Source organism: Oncorhynchus gorbuscha, linkage group LG07 (genome assembly GCF_021184085.1).
Source record: "Oncorhynchus gorbuscha isolate QuinsamMale2020 ecotype Even-year linkage group LG07, OgorEven_v1.0, whole genome shotgun sequence".
In the NCBI taxonomy this organism is placed as follows: Eukaryota; Metazoa; Chordata; class Actinopteri; order Salmoniformes; family Salmonidae; genus Oncorhynchus; species Oncorhynchus gorbuscha.
The window spans coordinates 88,607,488-88,620,206 of NC_060179.1; the positions used below are offsets into that span (position 1 = coordinate 88,607,488).

The 12,719-nt window shown below is 44.4% G+C and overlaps 1 pseudogene; it reads left to right on the forward strand.

Annotated features, from left to right (window-relative positions):
- The window catches only part of LOC124040460, a 37,736-nt pseudogene that overhangs the window by 13,466 nt on the left and 11,551 nt on the right, over positions 1 to 12,719 (forward strand).

Here is a 12,719-nt window from a genome sequence, read left to right on the forward strand (position 1 = left end):
TTATTATTATTAGGACACACCAACTCATTCCAGGTTTTTCTTAATTATTATTATTATTTTTAAAACATTTTTCTACATATAATATACGTATATGAATAATAGTGAAGACAGAAAAACTATGAAATAACACACAATCAGGAAGTAACCAAAAAAAAGTGTTAAACAAATTAAAATATATTTTATATTTGAGATTCTTTAAAATAGCTACCATTTGCCTTGATGACAGCTTTTCACACACTTGACATTCTCTCAACCAGCTTCATGAGGTAGTAACCCGGAATGCATTTCAATTAACAGGTGTGACTTATTAAATGTGAATTTGTGGAATTTCTTTCCATCTTAATGCGTTTGAGCCAATCAGTTGTGTTGTGACATGGTAGGGGTGGTATACAGAAGATAGCCCTATTTGGTAAACGACCAAGTCCATATTATGGCAAGAACAACTCAAATAAGCAAAGAGAAACAACAGTCCATCATTACTTTAAGACATGAAGGTCAGTCCATCATTACTTTAAGACATGAAGGTCAGTCCATCATTACTTTAAGACTAGAAGGTCAGTCCATCATTACTTTAAGACTAGAAGGTCAGTCCATCATTACTTTAAGACATGAAGGTCAGTCCATCATTACTTTAAGATTAGAAGGTCAGTCCATCATTACCTTAAGATTAGAAGGTCAGTCCATCATTACTTTAAGACATGAAGGTCAGTCCATCATTACTTTAAGACATGAAGGTCAGTCCATCATTACTTTAAGATTAGAAGGTCAGTCCATCATTACCTTAAGATTAGAAGGTCAGTCCATCATTACTTTAAGATTAGAAGGTCAGTCCATCATTACCTTAAGATTAGAAGGTCAGTCCATCATTACTTTAAGACTAGAAGGTCAGTCCATCATTACTTTAAGACTAGAAGGTCAGTCCATCATTACTTTAAGACATGAAGGTCAGTCCATCATTACTTTAAGATTAGAAGGTCAGTCCATCATTACCTTAAGATTAGAAGGTCAGTCCATCATTACTTTAAGACATGAAGGTCAGTCCATCATTACTTTAAGACATGAAGGTCAGTCCATCATTACTTTAAGATTAGAAGGTCAGTCCATCATTACCTTAAGATTAGAAGGTCAGTTCATCATTACCTTAAGATTAGAAGGTCAGTCCATCATTACTTTAAGATTAGAAGGTCAGTCCATCATTACTTTAAGACATGAAGGTCAGTCAATACGGAATATTTCAAGAACGTTTCTTGAAGTGCGGTCGCAAAAACCATCAAGCGCTGTGATGAAACTGGCTCTCATGAGGACCACCACAGGAAAGGAAGACCCAGAGTTACCTCTGCTGCAGAGGATAAGATCATTAGAGTTAACTGCACCTCAGTTTGGAGGGAAATAAATAAATTCTTCACAGAGTTCAATCATTAGTTAACTGCAACTCAGATTGCAGTTCAAGTAACAGACACATCTCAACATCAACTGTTCAGAGGAGACGGCGTGAATCAGGCCTTCATGGTCGAATTGCTGCAAAGAAACCACTACTAAAGGCCACCAATAATAAGAAGAGACTTGCTTGGGCCAAGAAACATGAGTAATGGACATTAGACCGGTGGAAATCTGTCCTTTGGTCTGATGAGTCCAAATATGAGATTTTTGGTTTCAACCACTCTGTCTTTGTGAGACGCAGAGTAGGTGAATGAATGATCTCCGCATGTGTGGTTCCCACCGTGAAGCATGGAGGAGGAGGAGGTGTGATGGTGCTTTGCTGTTGACACTGTCAGTGATTTATTTAGAATTCAAGGGACACTTAACCAGCATGGCTACCAAAGCATTCTGCAGTGATACACCATCCCATCTGGTTTGCGCTTAGTGGGACTATCATTTGTTTTTCAACAGGACAATGAACCAACACACCTCCAGGCTGTGTAAGAGCTATTTGACCAAGAAGGACAGTGATGGAGTGTTGCATCAGATGACCTGGCCTCCACAATCACCCGACCTCAACCCAATTGAGATGTTTTGGGATGACTTGCAGGCTTGTTTTCAAATTGCTGTGCGTTTTGTTGCCAACCTATTTTGCTACCTGACAACTTTACGGGTTTCACTTTTTAATTACCGTTCATATATTTATTTTTTCCTCGACTTTTTCACTCCGGACGCTTTATCTGGACACGATTCGTCAGGACCTCCAACAGCCGAAGCTAAGTAGTAACATTAACATGATGCCTTCTAATTTCAGCCGCTGTGCTCGCCTTACGGCGAGGATAGCTGTACTGCAAGCCCAGCTTCAGACGCAATCGTTAGGCAAGGGTAATTTCAGTGTAGGAAAGGATGAAACAGCGTCTGTGCCGCCAGTAAGTACAGATAGTAGTATAAATCCCCTGGCACAGTCCCCGCAGCCGGACAACTTTCTCACGGTTTCTGGAAGGAAATGCTGTAGGAAAGCTCAACCGGTGTCGCTCATTCAGCAGACAGAAACTTTCAACCGGTTCTCCCCATTAAGCAGCGGGTCGGTGTCAGAGGCCGAGTCTTCTCTGGTCTCTACTCCTCCCGTTACGGGGTCTGAGACGCCGAAGCTTCCCACCATTAGCTCTGACAAATTGAAAACTCTAGTCATTGGCGACTCCATTACCCGCAGTATTAGACTTAAAGCGAATCATCCAGCGATCATACACTGTTTACCCGGGGGCAGGGCTACCGACGTTAAGGCTAATCTGAAGATGGTGCTGGCTAAAGCTAAAACTGGCGAGTGTAGAGAGTATAGAGATATTGTTATCCACGTCGGCACCAACGATGTTAGGATGAAACAGTCAGAGATCACCAAGCGCAACATAGCTTCTGCGTGCATATCAGCTAGAAAGATGTGTCGGCATCGAGTAATTGTCTCTGGCCCCCTCCCAGTTAGGGGGAGTGATGAGCTCTACAGCAGAGTCTCACAACTCAATCGCTGGTTGAAAACTGTTTTCTGCCCCTCCCAAAAGATAGAATTTGTAGATAATTGGCCCTCTTTCTGGGACTCGCCCACAAACAGGACCAAGCCTGACCTGCTGAGGAGTGACGGACTCCATCCTAGCTGGAGGGGTGCTCTCATCTTATCTGCCAACATAGACAGGGCTCTAACTCCTCTAGCTCCACAATGAAATAGGATGCAGGCCAGGCAGCAGGCTATTAGCCAGCCTGCCAGCATAGTGGAGTCTGCCACTAGCATAGTTAGTGTAGTCAGCTTAGCTATCACCATTGAGACCGTGTCTGTGCCTCGACCTGGGTTGGGCAAAACTAAACATGGCGGTGTTCGCCTTAGCAATCTCACTAGGATAAAGACCACCTCCATTCCTGTCATTACTGAAAGAGATCATGATACCTCACATCTCAAAATAGGGCTACTTAATGTTAGATCCCTTACTTCAAAGGCAATTATAGTCAATGAACTAATCACTGATCATAATCTTGATGTGATTGGCCTGACTGAAACATGGCTTAAGCCTGATGAATTTACTGTGTTAAATGAGGCCTCACCTCCTGGCTACACTAGTGACCATATCCCCCGTGCATCCCGCAAAGGCGGAGGTGTTGCTAACATTTACGATAGCAAATTTCAATTTACAAAAAAAAAATGACGTTTTTCGTCTTTTGAGCTTCTAGTCATGAAATCTATGCAGCCTACTCAATCACTTTTTATAGCTACTGTTTACAGGCCTCCTGGGCCATATACAGCGTTTCTCACTGAGTTCCCTGAATTCCTATCAGACCTTGTAGTCATTGCAGATAATATTCTAATCTTTGGTGACTTTAATATTCACATGGAAAAGTCCACAGACCCACTCCAAAAGGCTTTTGGAGCCATCATCGACTCAGTGGGTTTTGTCCAACATGTCTCTGGACCCACTCACTCTCACAGTCATACGCTGGACCTAGTTTTGTCCCATGGAATAAATGTTGTGGATCTTAATGTTTTTCCTCATAATCCTGGACTATCAGACCACCATTTTATTACGTTTGCAATTGCAACAAATAATCTGCTCAGACCCCAACCAAGGAACATCAAAAGTCGTGCTATAAATTCACAGACAACACAAAGATTCCTTGATGCCCTTCCAGACTCCCTCTGCCTACCCAAGGACGCCAGAGGACAAAAATCCGTTAACCACCTAACTGAGGATCTCAATTTAACCTTGCGCAATACCCTAGATGCAGTTGCACCCCTAAAAACTAAAAAAATGTCTCATAAGAAACTAGCTCCATGGTACACAGAAAATACCCGAGCTCTGAAGCAAGCTTCCAGAAAATTGGAACGGAAATGGCGCCACACCAAACTGGAAGTCTTCCGACTAGCTTGGAAGGATGGTACCGTGCAGTACCGAAGAGCCCTTACTGCTGCTCGATCGTCCTATTTTTCTAACTTAATTGAGGAAAATAAGAACAATCCGAAATTCCTTTTTGATACTGTGGCAAAGCTAACTAAAAAGCAGCATTCCCCAAGAGAGGATGACTTGCACTTTAGCAGTGATAAATTCATGAACTTCTTTGAGGAAAAGATTATGATTATTAGAAAGCAAATTACGGACTCCTCTTTAAACCTGCGTATTCCTCCAAACCTCAGTTGTCCTGAGTCTGCACAACTCTGCCAGGACCTAGGATCAAGAGAGACGCTCAAGTGTTTTAGTACTATATCTCTTGACACAATGATGAAAATAATCATGGCCTCTAAACCTTCAAGCTGTATACTGGACCCTATTCCAACTAAACTACTGAAAGAGCTGCTTCCTGTGCTTGGCCCTCCTATGTTGAACATAATAAACGGCTCTCTATCCACTGGATGTGTACCAAACTCACTAAAAGTGGCAGTAATAAAGCCTCTCTTGAAAAAGCCAAACCTTGACCCAGAAAATATAAAAAACTATCGGCCTATATCGAATCTTCCATTCCTCTCAAAGATTTTAGAGAAGGCTGTTGCGCAGCAACTCACTGCCTTCCTGAAGACAAACAATGTATACGAAATGCTTCAGTCTGGTTTTAGACCCCATCATAGCACTGAGACGGCACTTGTGAAGGTGGTAAATGACATTTTGATGGCATCGGACCGAGGCTCTGCATCTGTCCTCGTGCTCCTAGACCTTAGTGCTGCTTTTGATACCATCGATCACCACATTCTTTTGGAGAGATTGGAAACCCAAATTGGTCTACACGGACATGTTCTGGCCTGGTTTAGGTCTTATCTGTCGGAAAGATATCAGTTTGTCTCTGTGAATGGTTTGTCCTCTGACAAATCAACTGTACATTTCGGTGTTCCTCAAGGTTCTGTTTTAGGACCACTATTGTTTTCACTATATATTTTACCTCTTGGGGATGTTATTCGAAAACATAATGTAAACTTTCACTGCTATGCGGATGACACACAGCTGTACATTTCAATGAAACATGGTGAAGCACCAAAATTGCCCTCGCTAGAAGCATGTGTTTCAGACATAAGGAAGTGGATGGCTGCAAACTTTCTACTATTAAACTCGGACAAAACAGAGATGCTTGTTCTAGGTCCCAAGAAACAAAGAGATCTTCTGTTGAATCTGACAATTAATCTTAATGGTTGTACAGTCGTCTCAAATAAAACTGTGAAGGACCTCGGCGTTACTCTGGACCCTGATCTCTCTTTTGAAGAACATATCAAGACCATTTCGAGGACAGCTTTTTTCCATCTACGTAACATTGCAAAAATCAGAAACTTTCTGTCCAAAAATGATGCAGAAAAATTAATCCATGCTTTTGTCACTTCTAGGTTAGACTACTGCAATGCTCTATTTTCCGGCTACCCGGATAAAGCACTAAATAAACTTCAGTTAGTGCTAAATACGGCTGCTAGAATCCTGACTAGAACCAAAAAATTGATCATATTACTCCAGTGCTAGCCTCTCTACACTGGCTTCCTGTCAAAGCAAGGGCTGATTTCAAGGTTTTACTGCTAACCTACAAAGCATTACATGGGCTTGCTCCTACCTACCTCTCTGATTTGGTCCTGCCGTACATACCTATACGTACGCTACGGTCACAAGACGCAGGCCTCCTAATTGTCCCTAGAATTTCTAAGCAAACAGCTGGAGGCAGGGCTTTCTCCTATAGAGCTCCATTTTTATGGAACGGTCTGCCTACCCATGTCAGAGACGCAAACTCGGTCTCAACCTTTAAGTCTTTACTGAAGACTCATCTCTTCAGTGGGTCATATGATTGAGTGTAGTCTGGCCCAGGAGTGGGAAGGTGAACGGAAAGGCTCTGGAGCAACGAACCGCCCTTGCTGTCTCTGCCTGGCCGGTTCCCCTTTTCCACTGGGATTCTCTGCCTCTAACCCTGTTACGGGGCTGAGTCACTGGCTTGCTGGGGCTCTCTCGTGCCGTCCCTGGGGGGGTGCGTCACCTGGGTGGGTTGATTCACTGTTGTGGTCGGCCTGTCTGGGTTTCCCCCCTTGGGTTGTACCGTGTCGGAGATCTTTGTGGGCTATACTCGGCCTTGTCTCAGGATGGTAAGTTGGTGGTTGAAGATTTCCCTCTAGTGGTGTGGGGGCTGTGCTTTGGCAAAGTGGGTGGGGTTATATCCTTCCTGTTTGGCCCTGTCCGGGGTGTCCTCGGATGGGGCCACAGTGTCTCCTGACCCCTCCTGTCTCAGTCTCCAGTATTTATGCTGCAGTAGTTTATGTGTCGGGGGCTAGGGTCAGTTTGTTTATCTGGAGTACTTCTCCTGTCCTATTCGGTGTCCTGTGTAAATCTAAGTGTGCGTTCTCTAATTCTCTCCTTCTCTCCTTCTTTCTCTCTCTCGGAGGACCTGAGCCCTAGAACCATGCCCCAGGACTACCTGACATGATGACTCCTTGCTGTCCCCAGTCCACCTGGCCATGCTGCTGCTCCAGTTTCAACTGGCCTGGGCCCTAGGACCATGTCCCAGGACTACCTGACATGAGGACTCCTTGCTGTCCCCAGTCCACCTGGCCATGCTCCTGCTCCAGTTTCAACTGTTCTGCCTTACTATTATTCAACCATGCTGGTCATTTATGAACATTTGAACATCTTGGCCACGTTCTGTTATAATCTCCACCCGGCACAGCCAGAAGAGGACTGGCCACCCCACATATGCTCTCTCTAATTCTCTCTTTCTTTCTCTCTCTCGGAGGACCTGAGCCCTAGGACCGTGCCCCAGGACTACCTGACATGATGGCTCCTTGCTGTCCCCAGTCCACCTGACTGTGCTGCTGCTCCAGTTTCAACTGTTCTGCCTTATTATTATTTGACCATGCTGGTCATTTATGAACATTTGAACATCTTGGTCATTTTCTGTTATAATCTCTACCCGGCACAGCCAGAAGAGGACTGGCCACCCCACATAGCCCGGTTCCTCTCTAGGTTTCTTCCTAGGTTTTGGCCTTTCTAGGGAGTTTTTCCTAGCCACCGTGCTTTTACACCTGCATTGTTTGCTGTTTGGGGTTTTAGGCTGGGTTTCTGTACAGCACTTTGAGATATCAGCTGATGTACGAAGGGCTATATAAATAAATTTGATTTGATTTGATTTGAGTTGGACCGAGTGAAGAGTGAAGGAAAAGCAGCCAACACATACTCAGTATATGTGGGAACTCCTTCAAGAATGTTGGAAAAGCATTCCAGGTGAAGCTGGTTGAGGGAATGCCAAGAGTGTGTATAAAGCTGCCATCAAGGCAAAGGGTGGCTACTTTGAAGAATCTATAATCTAAAATATATTTGGATTTGTTTAACACTTTTTTGGTTACTACATGATTCCATGTTTGTTATTTCATAGTTGTGATGTCTTCACTATTATTCTACAGTGTAGAAAATAGTAAAATGATTGAAAAACCCTGGAATGAGTAGGTGTTCCAAACTTTTGACTTGTACTGTATTTGCTTAATATTTCTGTCACAACTGTGTTTCTCTTTTGAAAAATATATTTATTTGTATTTATTTACATTTTTATGTTACCCCCTTTTCTCCCCAATTTTGTGGTATCCAATTGTTAGTAGTTACTATCTTGTCTCATTGCTACAACTCCAGTACGGGCTCGGGAGAGACGAAGATCGAGAGCCATGCGTCCTCCGAAACACAACCCAACAAAGCCGCACTGCTTCTTAACACAGCGCGCATCCAAACCCTCCCTAACCCGGACGACGCTAGGCCAATTGTGCGTCGCCCCATGGACCTACCGGTCGCGGCCGGCTGCGACAGAGCCTGAGCTCGAACCCAGAGTCTCTGGTGGCACAGCCTTAGACCACTGCGCCACCCGGGAGGCCCCTGAAAAATATTTTTTTACCTCAACGAGACTAACTTAAATAAATTAATCAATGTTTGATGTCATTGTCTGTTCCAGTTGAGGAGGATGGAGGAGTCTCACCAGGAAGCTACAGAGAAGGAGGTAGAGAGGATTCTGGGATACCTGCAGGGCTACTTCAATGACGACCGTGAGTCATGACTGTTGTCTAATAATAATACAGCATATTTAAATAGCGGTTTTCAAGGACTGTCTCTTTACAATTGTATAAAGGGAAACACAAGACAACAGGACTAAACAGAAAGGAATGAAAAAAGATTAAACAGATTAGGGTTCAAGGAAAAGAAAGGTTGTGATGACTCTGACTCTAGCTATGACTCTGACTCTAGCTATGACTCTGACTCTGACAATGACTAGCTATGACTCAGACTCTAGCTATGACTCGGACTCTAGCTATGACTCTAACTCTGACTCTGACAATGACTAGCTATGACTCGGACTCTAGCCATGACTCGGACTCTAGCCATGACTCGGACTCTAGCCATGACTCGGACTCTAGCTATGACTCGGACTCTAGCTATGACTCTAGCTCTGACCATGACTCTGAGTCTAGCGATGACTCTAGCTATGACTCGGACTCTAGCTATGACTATGACTCTGACTCTAGCTATGACTCTGACTCTAACTATGACTCTGACTCTAACTATGACTCTGACTCTAGCTATGACTATGACTCAGACTCTAGCTATGACTATGACTCTGACTCTAGCTATGACTCTAGCTCTGACCATGACTCAGACTCTAGCTATGACTATGACTCTGACTCTAGCTATGACCTTGGATCCTCTACTCCAGGTATTCCCAAACTGTGGTAGGGTGCGCGCAAATGAGGGTACGCCAAATAAAAAATGTGATTCACATTTATTTACATTTTTTAAAACAAAAAAAACAAACATTTTGAAACAGTACATTTATATTTTCCAACAGGACTACACATAAAATGTGATTCACTTTTTTTGAATATATATATATTTTTTCATATTTTCAAACAGTCCATTTATATTTTCCAACGGGGCTTTACATTTGGTTGAGGATTTTTTCTCGCCTCAGTAGCCTCGTTTCACTGCCAAAAATCAAATGAAACCATCTAGTGTTCAGTGAAATAACAACACAATGCCAAATACAGGCAGCCTAGTCAAATAATTAACATCCAATCACATTAACCGTTACTCATCCAATCACATTCACCGTTACTCATCCAATCCCATTAACCGTTACTCATCCAATCACATTCACCGTTACTCATCCAATCACATTAACCGTTACTCATCCAATCACATTCACCGTTACTCATCCAATCACATTCACCATTACTCATCCAATCACATTCATCGTTACTCATCCAATCACATTCACCGTTGCTCATCCAATCACATTCACCGTTACTCATCCAATCACATTAACCGTTACTCATCCAATCACATTAACCGTTGTTCATCCAATCACATCAACCGTTACTCATATAATCACATTAACCGTTACTCATCCAACCACATTAACCGTTGCTCATCCAATCACATTAACCGTTACTCATCCAATCACATTCACCGTTACTCATCCAATCACATTCACCGTTACTCATCCAATCACATTCACCATTACTCATCCAATCACATTCATCGTTACTCATCCAATCACATTAACCGTTGCTCATCCAATCACATTCACCGTTACTCATCCAATCACATTAACCGTTGCTCATCCAATCACATGAACCGTTACTCATCCAATCACATTCACCGTTGCTCATCCAATCACATGAACCGTTACTCATCCAATCACATTCACCGTTACTCATCCAATCACATTAACCGTTGCTCATCCAATCACATTCACCATCATTGTATGATTTTTGTTGTTGTCTGCAAATGAACTCAAGCTTACGGACAATGTCAAATGTGACCTCCGTGGCAAAAGTGTTACGAAATATGTTTAGTGAACTTTGTTGTAGACGTTAAATTAGACGTTAAATGATTTGATATTAGTTGGTTAAAGAGCTATTTGTCATGTTGGTTAAAGAGCTATTTGTCATGTTGGTTAAAGAGCTATTTGTCATGTTGGTTAAAGAGCTATTTGTCATGTTGGTTAAAGAGCTATTTGTCATGTTGGTTAAAGAGCTATTTGTCATGTTGGTTAAAGAGCTATTTGTCATGTTGGTTAAAGAGCTATTTGTCATGTTGGTTAAAGAGCTATTTGTCATGTTGGTTAAAGAGCTATTTGTCATGTGTCTCTCTCCCCTTGTATCTACAGCCACATCTCCCATCTCCTACTATGAGTTTGTCATAGACCCCACCTCCTTCTCCCGCTCGGTGGAGAACATCTTCCACACCTCCTTCCTGGTCAGGGTGAGTGGTACATGTTGGATATTTCAGATCAATATATCGCCTAGTGGTTAGAGCAGGTAGCCTAGTGGTTAGAGCAGGTAGCCTAGTGTTTAGAGGAGGCAGGTAGCCTAGTGTTTAGAGGCAGGTAGCCTAGTGGTTAGAGCAGGTAGTCTAGTGGTTAGAGCAGGTAGCCTAGTGGTTAGAGCAGGTAGCCTAGTGTTTAGAGGCAGGTAGCCTAGTGGTTAGAGCAGGTAGCCTAGTGGTTAGAGCAGGTAGCCTAGTGGTTAGAGCAGGTAGCCTAGTGGTTAGAGCAGGTAGCCTAGTGGTTAGAGCAGGTAGCCTAGTGGTTAGAGGCAGGTAGCCTAGTGGTTAGAGCAGGTAGCCTAGTGGTTAGAGGCAGGTAGCCTAGTGGTTAGAGCAGGCAGGTAGCCTAGTGGTTAGAGCAGGTAGCCTAGTGGTTAGAGACAGGTAGCCTAGTGGTTAGAGGAGGTAGTCTAGTGGATAGAGCAGGTAGCCTAGTGGTTAGAGCAGGTAGCCTAGTGGTTAGAGGCAGGTAGCCTAGTGGATAGAGCAGGTAGCCTAGTGGTTAGAGAAGGTAGCCTAGTGGTTAGAGGAGGTAGTCTAGTGGATAGAGCAGGTAGCCTAGTGGTTAGAGCAGGTAGCCTAGTGGTTAGAGCAGGTAGCCTAGTGGTTAGAGCAGGTAGCCTAGTGGTTAGAGCAGGTAGCCTAGTGGTTAGAGCAGGTAGCCTAGTGGTTAGAGCAGGTAGCCTAGTGGTTAGAGACAGGTAGCCTAGTGGTTAGAGCAGGTAGCCTAGTGGTTAGAGCAGGTAGCCTAGTGGTTAGAGCAGGTAGCCTAGTGGTTAGAGCAGGTAGCCTAGTGGTTAGAGACAGGTAGCCTAGTGGTTAGAGCAGGTAGCCTAGTGGTTAGAGACAGGTAGCCTAGTGGTTAGAGACAGGTAGCCTAGTGGTTAGAGCAGGTAGCCTAGTGGTTAGAGCAGGCAGGTAGCCTAGTGGTTAGAGGCAGTTAGCCTAGTGGTTAGAGGCAGTTAGCCTAGTGGTTAGAGCAGGTAGCCTAGTGGTTAGAGCAGGTAGCCTAGTGGTTAGAGCAGGTAGCCTAGTGGTTAGAGCAGGTAGCCTAGTGGTTAGAGCAGGCAGGTAGCCTAGTGGTTAGAGCAGGCAGGTAGCCTAGTGGTTAGAGCAGGCAGGTAGCCTAGTGGTTAGAGCAGGTAGCCTAGTGGTTAGAGCAGGTAGCCTAGTGGTTAGAGCAGGTAGCCTAGTGGTTAGAGCAGGTAGCCTAGTGGTTAGAGGCAGGTAGCCTAGTGGTTAGAGGAGGCAGGTAGCCTAGTGGTTAGAGGCAGGTAGCCTAGAGGTTAGAGCAGGTAGCCTAGTGGTTAGAGGCAGGTAGCCTAGTGGTTAGAGCAGGTAGCCTAGTGGTTAGAGGCAGGTAGCCTAGTGGTTAGAGCAGGTAGCCTAGTGGTTAGAGCAGGTAGCCTAGTGGTTAGAGACAGGTAGCCTAGTGGTTAGAGCAGGTAGCCTAGTGGTTAGAGCAGGTAGCCTAGTGGTTAGAGGCAGGTAGCCTAGTGGTTAGAGCAGGTAGCCTAGTGGTTAGAGCAGGTAGCCTAGTGGTTAGAGACAGGTAGCCTAGTGGTTAGAGCAGGTAGCCTAGTGGTTAGAGCAGGTAGCCTAGTGGTTAGAGACAGGTAGCCTAGTGGTTAGAGCAGGTAGCCTAGTGGTTAGAGCAGGTAGCCTAGTGGTTAGAGCAGGTAGCCTAGTGGTTAGAGCAGGTAGCCTAGTGGTTAGAGTGTAGAGGCGGCAGGGTAGCCTAGTGGTTAGAGCAGGTAGCCTAGTGGTTAGAGCAGGTAGCCTAGTGGTTAGAGCAGGTAGCCTAGTGGTTAGAGCAGGTAGCCTAGTGGTTAGAGCAGGTAGCCTAGTGGTTAGAGCAGGTAGCCTAGTGGTTAGAGGCAGGTAGCCTAGTGGTTAGAGCAGGTAGCCTAGTGGTTAGAGCAGGTAGCCTAGTGGTTAGAGCAGGTAGCCTAGTGGTTAGAGCAGGTAGCCTAGTGGTTAGAGTGTAGAGGCGGCAGG